This window comes from Arvicola amphibius, chromosome 11, assembly GCF_903992535.2.
Source record: "Arvicola amphibius chromosome 11, mArvAmp1.2, whole genome shotgun sequence".
In the NCBI taxonomy this organism is placed as follows: domain Eukaryota; kingdom Metazoa; phylum Chordata; class Mammalia; order Rodentia; family Cricetidae; genus Arvicola; species Arvicola amphibius.
In genome coordinates, this window is record NC_052057.2 from 43,243,497 (window position 1) to 43,252,528 (window position 9,032).

The window sequence follows — 9,032 nt, forward strand, 5'->3', positions numbered from 1 at the left end:
GAGGCAGAGGCAGGAGGATCTTTGTGAGTTCGAGGCCAGCCTGGTCTACAAGAAAGCTACAGAGAAACCCTGTCTCAAAAAACAAAAACAAAAAAACCCAAAAACCAAAAAAAGATATGGGGGTCTAGTCATACCCAAGTTATAAGTTATCTCTCTGTGTTGAAAGTCTATGTGGATTCAGTCTTCTTTCTTGTCATTCGTGGTTCCTATTTTTCTAGAGTAAGGTATTTCCAGCATCCCCTTTCTAACCAGAAAGCACTGCAAATGAAACCAAGTCATCAGCTAATGTCACTTAAGTGAGAAGCAGAGTCCTGTGTCATGAACTTCTTGCCCCTGGGATGGCTGAAGGCCTGATCCTGCGGTCATTCTTCAGATGACTGTATCTCAGCAAATACCTGTAGAGTTCTGCATTTTTTTTCTTTTTTCTTTTTTTTTGGTTTTTTGAGACAGGGTTTCTCTGCAGCTTTTTTAGAGCCTGTCCTGGAACTAGCTCTTGTAGACCAGGCTGGCCTCGAACTCACAGAGATCCGCCTGCCTCTGCCTCCCGAGTGCTGGGATTAAAGGCGTGTGCCACCACTGCCCGGCTCTGCATTTTTTTAAAAAGATAATTCCTCTTCCTGCCCCCCATTTTTAAATGAGCAGAAAGTAAGTGTTTTGGGTACCCCATCTGGTTAATGATGTTCTGGCCAGTTGAGTGACATCCTGTGTGGGTATGTGCTTGTCCACAAGCACAGACAGCTGAGAGCAGAGTACTGAAGCCAAGACCCTGGCGCTCTCGCTCTCTCTCTCTCTCTCTCTCTCTCTCTCTTTCTCTCTTTCTCTCTGTCTCTCTCTCATCAGATCCCAGAGCAGCAGCAAGGAGCCCCTTTGAGGCTTCTGGCCTTTGCTCATTGACAAAAAATTATTTTTTCTTTCTCATCTCATTGAGGCTTCATCTCTCTAAGCTGTGTAGAGAGACAGGCATGTAAGACACAAAGGAGGGGGGGGGGCTGGAGAGATGGCTCAGTGGTAAAGGGCACTGACTGCTCTTCCAGAGGACATGGGTTCAATTCCTAGCACCCACGTGGCAGCTCACAACTGTCTGAGACTCCAGTTCCCAGGGATTCGACACTCTCACACAGACATACATGCAGGAAAAACACCAATGAACACACACACACACACACACACACACACACAACCCTTAAAAAAAAGAAACAAAGGAGCATCGTGGCTGGTAACAGATCTTGGAGGCACATACACAAACCGAGCCTGGAGTGGGTGAGCTGCAGTTCAACATGCTTTATTATGGGGAAGTGGTGCCAAGCCGGCTGGGGACAAGCAAGGCTGTTATGGAGTGACCTTGGTTCACTGCAGCTCTGCATTAGCTGAGTGTGGCGGCACAGGCCTGTCATCCCAGCATAGGCAGGAGGCTCAGAAAAGTACAAGGAAGTCTGAGCCCGAAGTCTAAGCTAGCCTGGGCTACAGGAAGCCCTACCTCCAAAAAAAATATTGGAGTCATAGATTTCCATTGTTCTGATTTTATATTGACTAACGATTGCTAGAGAGCATTAGGGCGCTTGGATCTTGTGGGGTCCTCAAGTTCGTATCAAGCAGAACTCACGTTTTCCACCCACATCGTGAGTCTGCTTGCTTCTGGCAAGCATTCTTGGGGATGTCTCTCAGTTTAGTTATTAATACGCCTCTGAGAAGTCCCGTTCCCTTCCTCCGCGCTCACACCTCCACACTTGGTCTTTCACAGACACTGAGAACCTGACGAGAAACCGCCCTTGTGGGGAACAACTCATAATTGCAGGTTCTTTCTACACTGGGATGAGGAAGAAGTTGGTACAATTTTGTTTTCAATGGAGCCAACAGTTTTGTTTTGTTCGACGTCGTTAGTCTGAAATGATTTGTTGATTTGCTATTGTGTGAACCCAGCTCAATCCCATAGCACTCCTGTGACTGTTGAGGGGTGCGGGGGGGGGGGGGAGAGAAGAAACAAGGAGTGAAAAGGGTAATTAAAGTGCGGGCCAGGAGATGGGGTTTCATGCCAGCTTGTGACCCAATGCTACGTGCCCCTGGGCCAGTCACTGCAGCTGCTGGGCCTCAGGCTCCTCCAGTGTGACACCAGGAGTCTGGGTAAGGCTAAGCCTCAGATGGCTGGAGACTTCACTGACATGAATGACCTCTTGAGTGGAGAAAGTGAGGCAGAGGTCCACTGTGACCCTAGGCGAGTGTTGGGGACTGTGGAACCCCAGACCCTGAATTTCCTGTAAACAACTTGTTATGCTTGCAGCTGCTCTGAGTAAAACAACTTGTTTTCCTGTGTTTGCAGCTGCTCTGAGTGCGAGAGACCCTCGGGAGTTCTTGATGGCAGGGGTGTGATTTCTGGTGGGTTTGGCTGGGGCATGGCTATCGGTTAAGGATCCCTATATAAGCTGCCCCTGAATACACTAAAGTTGGCATTCTTGTTTCAAGAACGAACCCAGTCTCCATGTCTCTCAGTGTGCGTTTGTGTTTAAACAAACCTCCAGCTTCTTTCCCAGCTCGCGTACCATCCCGTAGTGCAGGCCCTACAGCAGAGCAACTAAAGGACTATAGTTCCACTCAGGAAGAGAATACAAGTTTTGTGATGATTTATTTAGCAAACTCACATTATTTTGGCAGTAAAATTTTTAATTTATTTCAATCCAAAAGCTTTTATTTTAAAATGGCAGAGGCAGGGATTGAAACCTAGGACCCTCTGCACTGTGTTCACGCCCTCTACTACAGAGTCACACCCCCAGGTCTGTGCTTTTCATTTTATAAGCATTTTTCTTATTCTTTGTTATAAGTTGATGCATGTTTCTTTCTTTCTTTCTTTTTTTTTTTTTTTTTTTTTTTTTTTTTTTTTTTTTTTTTTTTTTTTTTTTTTTTGGTTTTTCGAGACAGGGTTTCTCTGCAGCTATAGAGCCTGTCCTGGAGCTAGCTCTTGTAGACCAGGCTGGTCTCGAACTCACAGAGATCCGCCTGCCTCTGCCTCCCGAGTGCTGGGATTAAAGGCGTGCGCCACCACCGCCCGGCGATGCATGTTTCTTGAGGGATATTTAGCAAGCACAAATTAACAGAAGAAAATTCTCCCTTCTTTCCTTTTGTTCTTTCTCCCTTAGCCCAGGTTGGCCTCTAAGTCTGTCCGTGTTGAGGTTGCCCTTGAACTTCCCATCTTGCTGAGTCCCCCTCCCCTCCCAATGTTGGAATTAGGGCATGCTTTACCAGGCCTGGTTTATTCAGTGCTAGGGTAAAACTCGGGAATCATGCATGCTAGGTAAACACACTACCAACTGAGCCACATCTCCAGCCCCTTGTTTAGTTATTGGTTACTTGTTGTGTGTGTCTCGAAAGACAGTTGCCTCTGCGTAGGTCCCAGCAATTAAACTCAGGCCATGAGGTGTGGGTGGAGGTACCATCTTGTCCTGTTTATTTACTTTTGAGATCAAGCCTCTGTGTGTAACCCAGGTTCCATCTCCTGAGGGCTGGGACTGCAGGGCTGTGCCTTTCTACCTAGCTCTTGTTTGTTGTGAAACATAGCCTTGCTGTGCAGTACACGTTGTCCTCGAACTTGCTGTGGTCCATCCTCCTGCTTAGTTTTCTGTGCTCTGGGATGGACCAGCATGAGCTATAACTACTGGCTGTAGAAAGTAGAACATTTAAATGACCTGCAGTCTGTTCCATGATATGTGGCACCTGAATCAAATTTGTAAGAATTCTGACACCGCTCTTGGTGTGAAAGCGCCCCTCACCCCAGTTCAGTTGATGTTAGCCGTTGAGCCTTGTGCAAGCTGCATTGCTCCTTCTGAATTCCACCCACAAGAAGCCCACACGAGTGCTCCTGGAACACAGAGGCGGCCCCAGCCCACCTGAACCTCACAGCAATACACAAATCCCATCACACCCATCCCCAGAGGCACATGGGTACTCTACTGGCCTCTGCCTCACAGTCTGTCCGGTTCCAGACGCCCCACCTCAGCTGCCTCACAGGAAGCCCTGCTGCTTCTGCTCTGGAGTCCAAGGCCAGCATCCTCTTAGTTCTTCCACATGGTGTATCTCGTTTTCTCTCTTCATTTCTGCTGTTTGTCTCTTTCCTCTTGCTGGGTGACCCAGTGGTGGGTAGCTTGGCCAGCAGACCCAGCTTCTCTACAGAATTGCAGCTTTTTCAGTGTTTAGGTTTTAAGATGCACATTTGGGGCTGGGACTGAGGCTCGGGGTAGAGTGCTCGGCTGGGAAGTACGCGCTCCGGATTCGTTGTCCATTCCCACAGAATAAAGCTGATTTTACTGCGTCCATGATGAACTCGCTGTGCGCTGGCCTTCACTTCCCACCTGTCTGGCGTGTCTTCCCGTCCTTGCTTCAGATGACAGTAGGAAGTGATGGACAGCCAAGTAGCAGAGAAGAAAGGCCGAACAGTTTCTCTTTAAGTAATTCTCTACTAAATTGCTTCATTAAAGATCCATTATTGGTTGTATTAACTCTCAACTCATAAATACTCCATGTAATGGCATGGGAAGATGAACCTGGAAAGACTGGATTTCTATGCAATCCTCCCTCTCTACTCTTTTCTCTTCCTCTCCCGTGTGGTACTTTGAAGGAAACTGGCCTCCAAAGGGAGGGGCACTATGAGGAGGTGTGGCCTTGTTAGAGGAAGTGTGACACTGTGGGGGCGGGTCTTGAGGTCTCTTTTGCTCAAGCTTCCCTCAGTATGACTGTCATACTTCCTGCTGCTTTCTGGTCAAGATATAGTGGGCACCAAGTTGGCCTGCACACCACCATGCTCCCTGTCCTGATGATAATGAACCGAACCTCTGAACTGTGAGTGAAGTTTTGCTTGCACGTATGTCTTTGTAACACTTACATGCCCGACACTTTGTGAGTGTTGTTGTGGTCATTGTGTCTCTTCACAGTAATCTTTCTTTCTTTCTCCCTTCTTCCCTCCCTCCCTCTCTCCCTCCCTCCTTCCTTCGTCCCTCTCAGAAATGATCCATGTGGTGATCTTGCCTCAGTCTCCAAGTGCTGAGATTTCAGGCACAAAACAACCATTCCTTACTCCACTTCAAATTTATTACTTTTCCCCCCTTTTCTCCCTCTCCCCCCCTCCACATTAGTTTTCTCTTCTCTTATTTTGCAATGCTGGAAATGGAGCCTAGGTATCATTAGTCAGTGTTCTGCCCTTGGGCTACACTCTAACTCGGTGTAAATTTTTAATAGAGAAAACAATTAGAAAATTGTATCTTATTTTTATATTTTCTTGCACGTATGTTTTTGTAACACTTACATGCCCGGTGCAGCTAAGGCTGGAGGAGGACATCAGATCCCCTGGAACTGGAGCTGCATATGGTTGTGAGCTTCCATTGGATGCTGGGAACTGAACTCAGGTCCTCTGCAAAGAATAGCAAGTGCTCTTAACTGCTGAACTGTCTCTCCAGCACCCAAAATAGAAATGTTATTAAATACCACCCATACACAATAAAATCCTGAAGTGTACTAAGAATGTACAAATGGTTAAATGTAGGAATGGGTTCTGAGACCAAACTATCTGAGAACACTTGTCTTCCTTATTTTTCTGTCTCTGTGAAAAATACCACCACCAAAAGCAGCTGTGGAGGACAGAGATTATTTGAGTTTACAGTTCCAGAAGGATGGGAGTCCATTATTGTAGGGATGCATGGCAGCCTTGGTAGCCAGAGCAGGAAGCTGAGCGCTCACAAACTCAACTGCCAGCATTAAGCAGAGAACAGTTGGAAGTGGGACAAGGCTTTGAACTCTCAGATCACCCCATATTTCCTCCAGCAAGGCTGCACTTCCTAACCCCAAAGAGCATCACCAACTGGTGACCAAGTATTGAAATATGGAAGCATACAGGGTAATTTCTATTCAAACCACAACACTTATCATCTACTCTGCTGTTGTTGGTGCATGGCCGGAATGTATTATTTCCCTAGTACAGATGCTCAGAAAAGCAATGGCCAGAGGTGTGAAGCATCCCCCACGCTCCCAGCCCCACCCGTGTTCCCAGCACCACCTAAGTTGCCAGCACCGCTTGTATTTCTAGTACTTGTCTAGCTAAGGCAGGAAAGTGTAAATTCAAGGCAAGCTTGGTCTCTCTGTGTGTATGTCTATGTGCGTGCATGTGTGTTTTGCTGTTTTTTCTTTTTTTCTCCTCCCTCCCTCCCTTCTTTCTTTCTTTCTTTCTTTTTTTTTTTTTTTTTTTTTTTGGTTTTTCGAGACAGGGTTTCTCTGTAGCTTTGGAGCCTGTCCTGGAACTAGCTCTTGTAGACCAGGCTGGTCTCGAACTCACAGAGATCCGCCTGCCTCTGCCTCCCGAGTGCTGGGATTAAAGGCGTGCTCCACCACCGCCTGGCTTCTTTTTGTTTTTTTGAGACAGGGTTTCTTAGTAGTTATAGAACCTGTCCTGGAACTCACTCTGTAGAACAGGCTCACCTCGAACTCAGGGATCTGCCTGCCTCTGCCTTTCCGATTGCTGGGATTAAAGGCGTGCACCACCACCACCCAGCCTTTCTTCCTTTCTTTTTTGTTTTTTTTCCAGGTAGGGTTTCTCTGTATAGCCCTGGTTGTCCAGGAACTCTCTGTAGAGCTCCATCTGCCTCTGCCTCCCCAGTGCTGGAATAAAATGCGTGCACTACCAGTACCAGCCAGCTCTGTTGATTTTCTCCTTGAGACAGTTTTTTGTAAGGCAGCAGGCAGGACAGCTTTTAAAGACCGTCTAGCGCATGCGCACATTGGGATAACGTGGTGCGTCATACGCTGATGACGGAGCTCACGCATGCGAGCAAGGGTTTACGCAACTGCGTCATACGTAGATGATGCAACCATGCCGTCCATGAGTCACGCACGCCTGCGGGCTTGTCCGCACATGCGTGGCACTGGAAGCCGGAAGTGTCTGCAATGTTGTGGCTGAATCATAACATGGGTGATTTGTATCACTATGTCTGAACAACATATACATGTAGTACCTTCAGAGGCCAGAAGAGGACGTTGGATTCCCGTGGACCTGAAGTTACAAGCAGTTGTGAGTGGGTGCTAGGGCTCAAACTCAGGTCCTCTTTGAGCTCTGAGCCCTCTCTTAAGGCCGCGGCCTCAACTCTCTCATTGTCTCCTGTGTGCTGGGACTGCTGGCGTGTGCTCCCGCGCTGAGCTTCTTACCTGTTTCTCTCTGCTTTTTTCTGGGATCATTCCCCGCACCCCTAATTGTTTGTTAGATTTTATGTTAATGTGTGTGTGTGCATTGCCCACAGAGAACAGAAGGAGACTTTGGATTCCCTGGGCTGGAGCCGCCCACTGGTGCTGGGAAGTGAATTCGGTCCTCTCAAGGGCAGTGCGCCCCTAGCCGAGCTGTCTCTCCAGCTCCTCTTCTAACTTTTCTCAGATGCTTTCTGGATGCCCCTGGCGCATAACAAGACACTAAGGAATTTGTCCTCCTTCTGAGGCAGAGTGTGTTTCAGAGACTCACTCCAGCAGACAACTTCACAGAACTTGGTGCTTCCGGCTTGCTTAACTCTCAGGCATCAACAAAGCAAAACAGATAAACAAAACAAAACAAAATAAACCCGACGATTCATTCCGGGGGAAACCCAGTGAGAGCGGCTAGTTTCACTGCGAAGTGAAACTTTCTAAGATGGACTGCTCTGCAGGTGGAAATAAGAACAGACAGAGGCCAGGTGTAGTGCCCCACAGCTTTAATCCTGGAACTCATGGAGCCAGAGGCAGACAGATCTCTGAATTCCAGACCGGCCTGGTTTATAGACTGAGTTCCAGGCTAGCCAGAGCTACAAACTGAAAGGCTTTTTGTACCACAGTGGGAGGAATTATGATACACTTGTCCCCACTCCCCCCAAAAGCAAGGAGAACAGCATACTTAATGTTATTTTTCATGTAAAAATCTGTTTTGACATAAATTCTAGGATAGACAAGAAACTGTAAATCTACAAATGCAGTGTACTCTGGCCAGGAGCAAGTGAGCAGCTAGCTGGCTGAAGGGAACAGTGGAAGTGAACATCCACCTTGAAGTTTGTTTTGGACTTGTGAAACAGTTGTGTCCCGCGCGCCCCGCCCCCCCACCCCGTGTATATGTGTGTGTGTGTGTGTGTGTGTGTGTGACAGTTTATTTGTTGAGACTAGAGCACAGTTTGCAGTTCCTGCTTTCTGAGGATCAAGCTCAAGTCCTGAGGGCTGTAGTGCAGTACTGAGCCTTCTCACTGCCCCCACTGTTCTAGGCTCTTCCTCCCTAGCCCAGGCTGGCCTTGAGCTAGGGTGAACTTCCTGCCTTGGTCACGGGTTTGCGAGGATTGCAGGTACACGCCACTAGGCCAAGTTGTGTCACTTGAAAAACAAACTCAAACTTTCTAAAGAAAAGTTATTTTTATTTTATGTGCATTGGTGTTTTGCCTGCACGTGGGTATGTCTGTGTGAGGGTGTCAGGTCTTGGAATTGCAGATAGTTGTGAGCTGCCATGTGGGTGCTAGAAACGGAATCTGGGTCCTCAGGAAGAGAAGTCACTACTTTTTTTCCAAGACCCAAACTTTTTTTTTATTTTTTTAATTTTTTAAAAATTTATTTATTTATTTGTTTGTTTGTTTGTTTATTTTGTCTGTCACCAGCATTTAGAAAACCAGGCCGAGGTATAGACCTAGGTCTGGGGACACATGCATGGCCTTACTATAGCGAATGTCTAGCCTGGCCTGATTATCACAGAACCAGAACAGCGAGAAGATTCGCAGGACCCAAACTTTTGAAGTGCATACTTTCTTCTTTTCTTTTTTTCTGGACAGCATTTCTCTATGTAGTCCTCCTGGTTGACCTTAAACCCACAATCCTTTCTCTCCAGCTACTGGGATTACAGGTGTGTCTTACCATGCCTGGCAAGGATCATATTTTATTCAGGAAACACGTCCAAGTAGCAAGCAGTAAAGCCCAGCTCCGTCAAGTAAAGAGGCACTTTCTTATAGGCTGTATTTTAGTCTCACATCTGGGTTGTTCCCGCCATTAATGTGCGTGAC

The 9,032-nt window shown here is 47.2% G+C and overlaps 1 non-coding gene across 1 annotated transcript; it reads right to left on the reverse strand.

Moving 5' to 3' along the window:
- Positions 1 to 8,621: 8,621 nt before the first annotated feature.
- LOC119826925 lies at positions 8,622 to 8,753 on the reverse strand. Its single transcript, XR_005287493.1, has one exon. It is a non-coding gene; the product is annotated as a small nucleolar RNA SNORA72 (small nucleolar RNA).
- Positions 8,754 to 9,032: the final 279 nt, after the last annotated feature.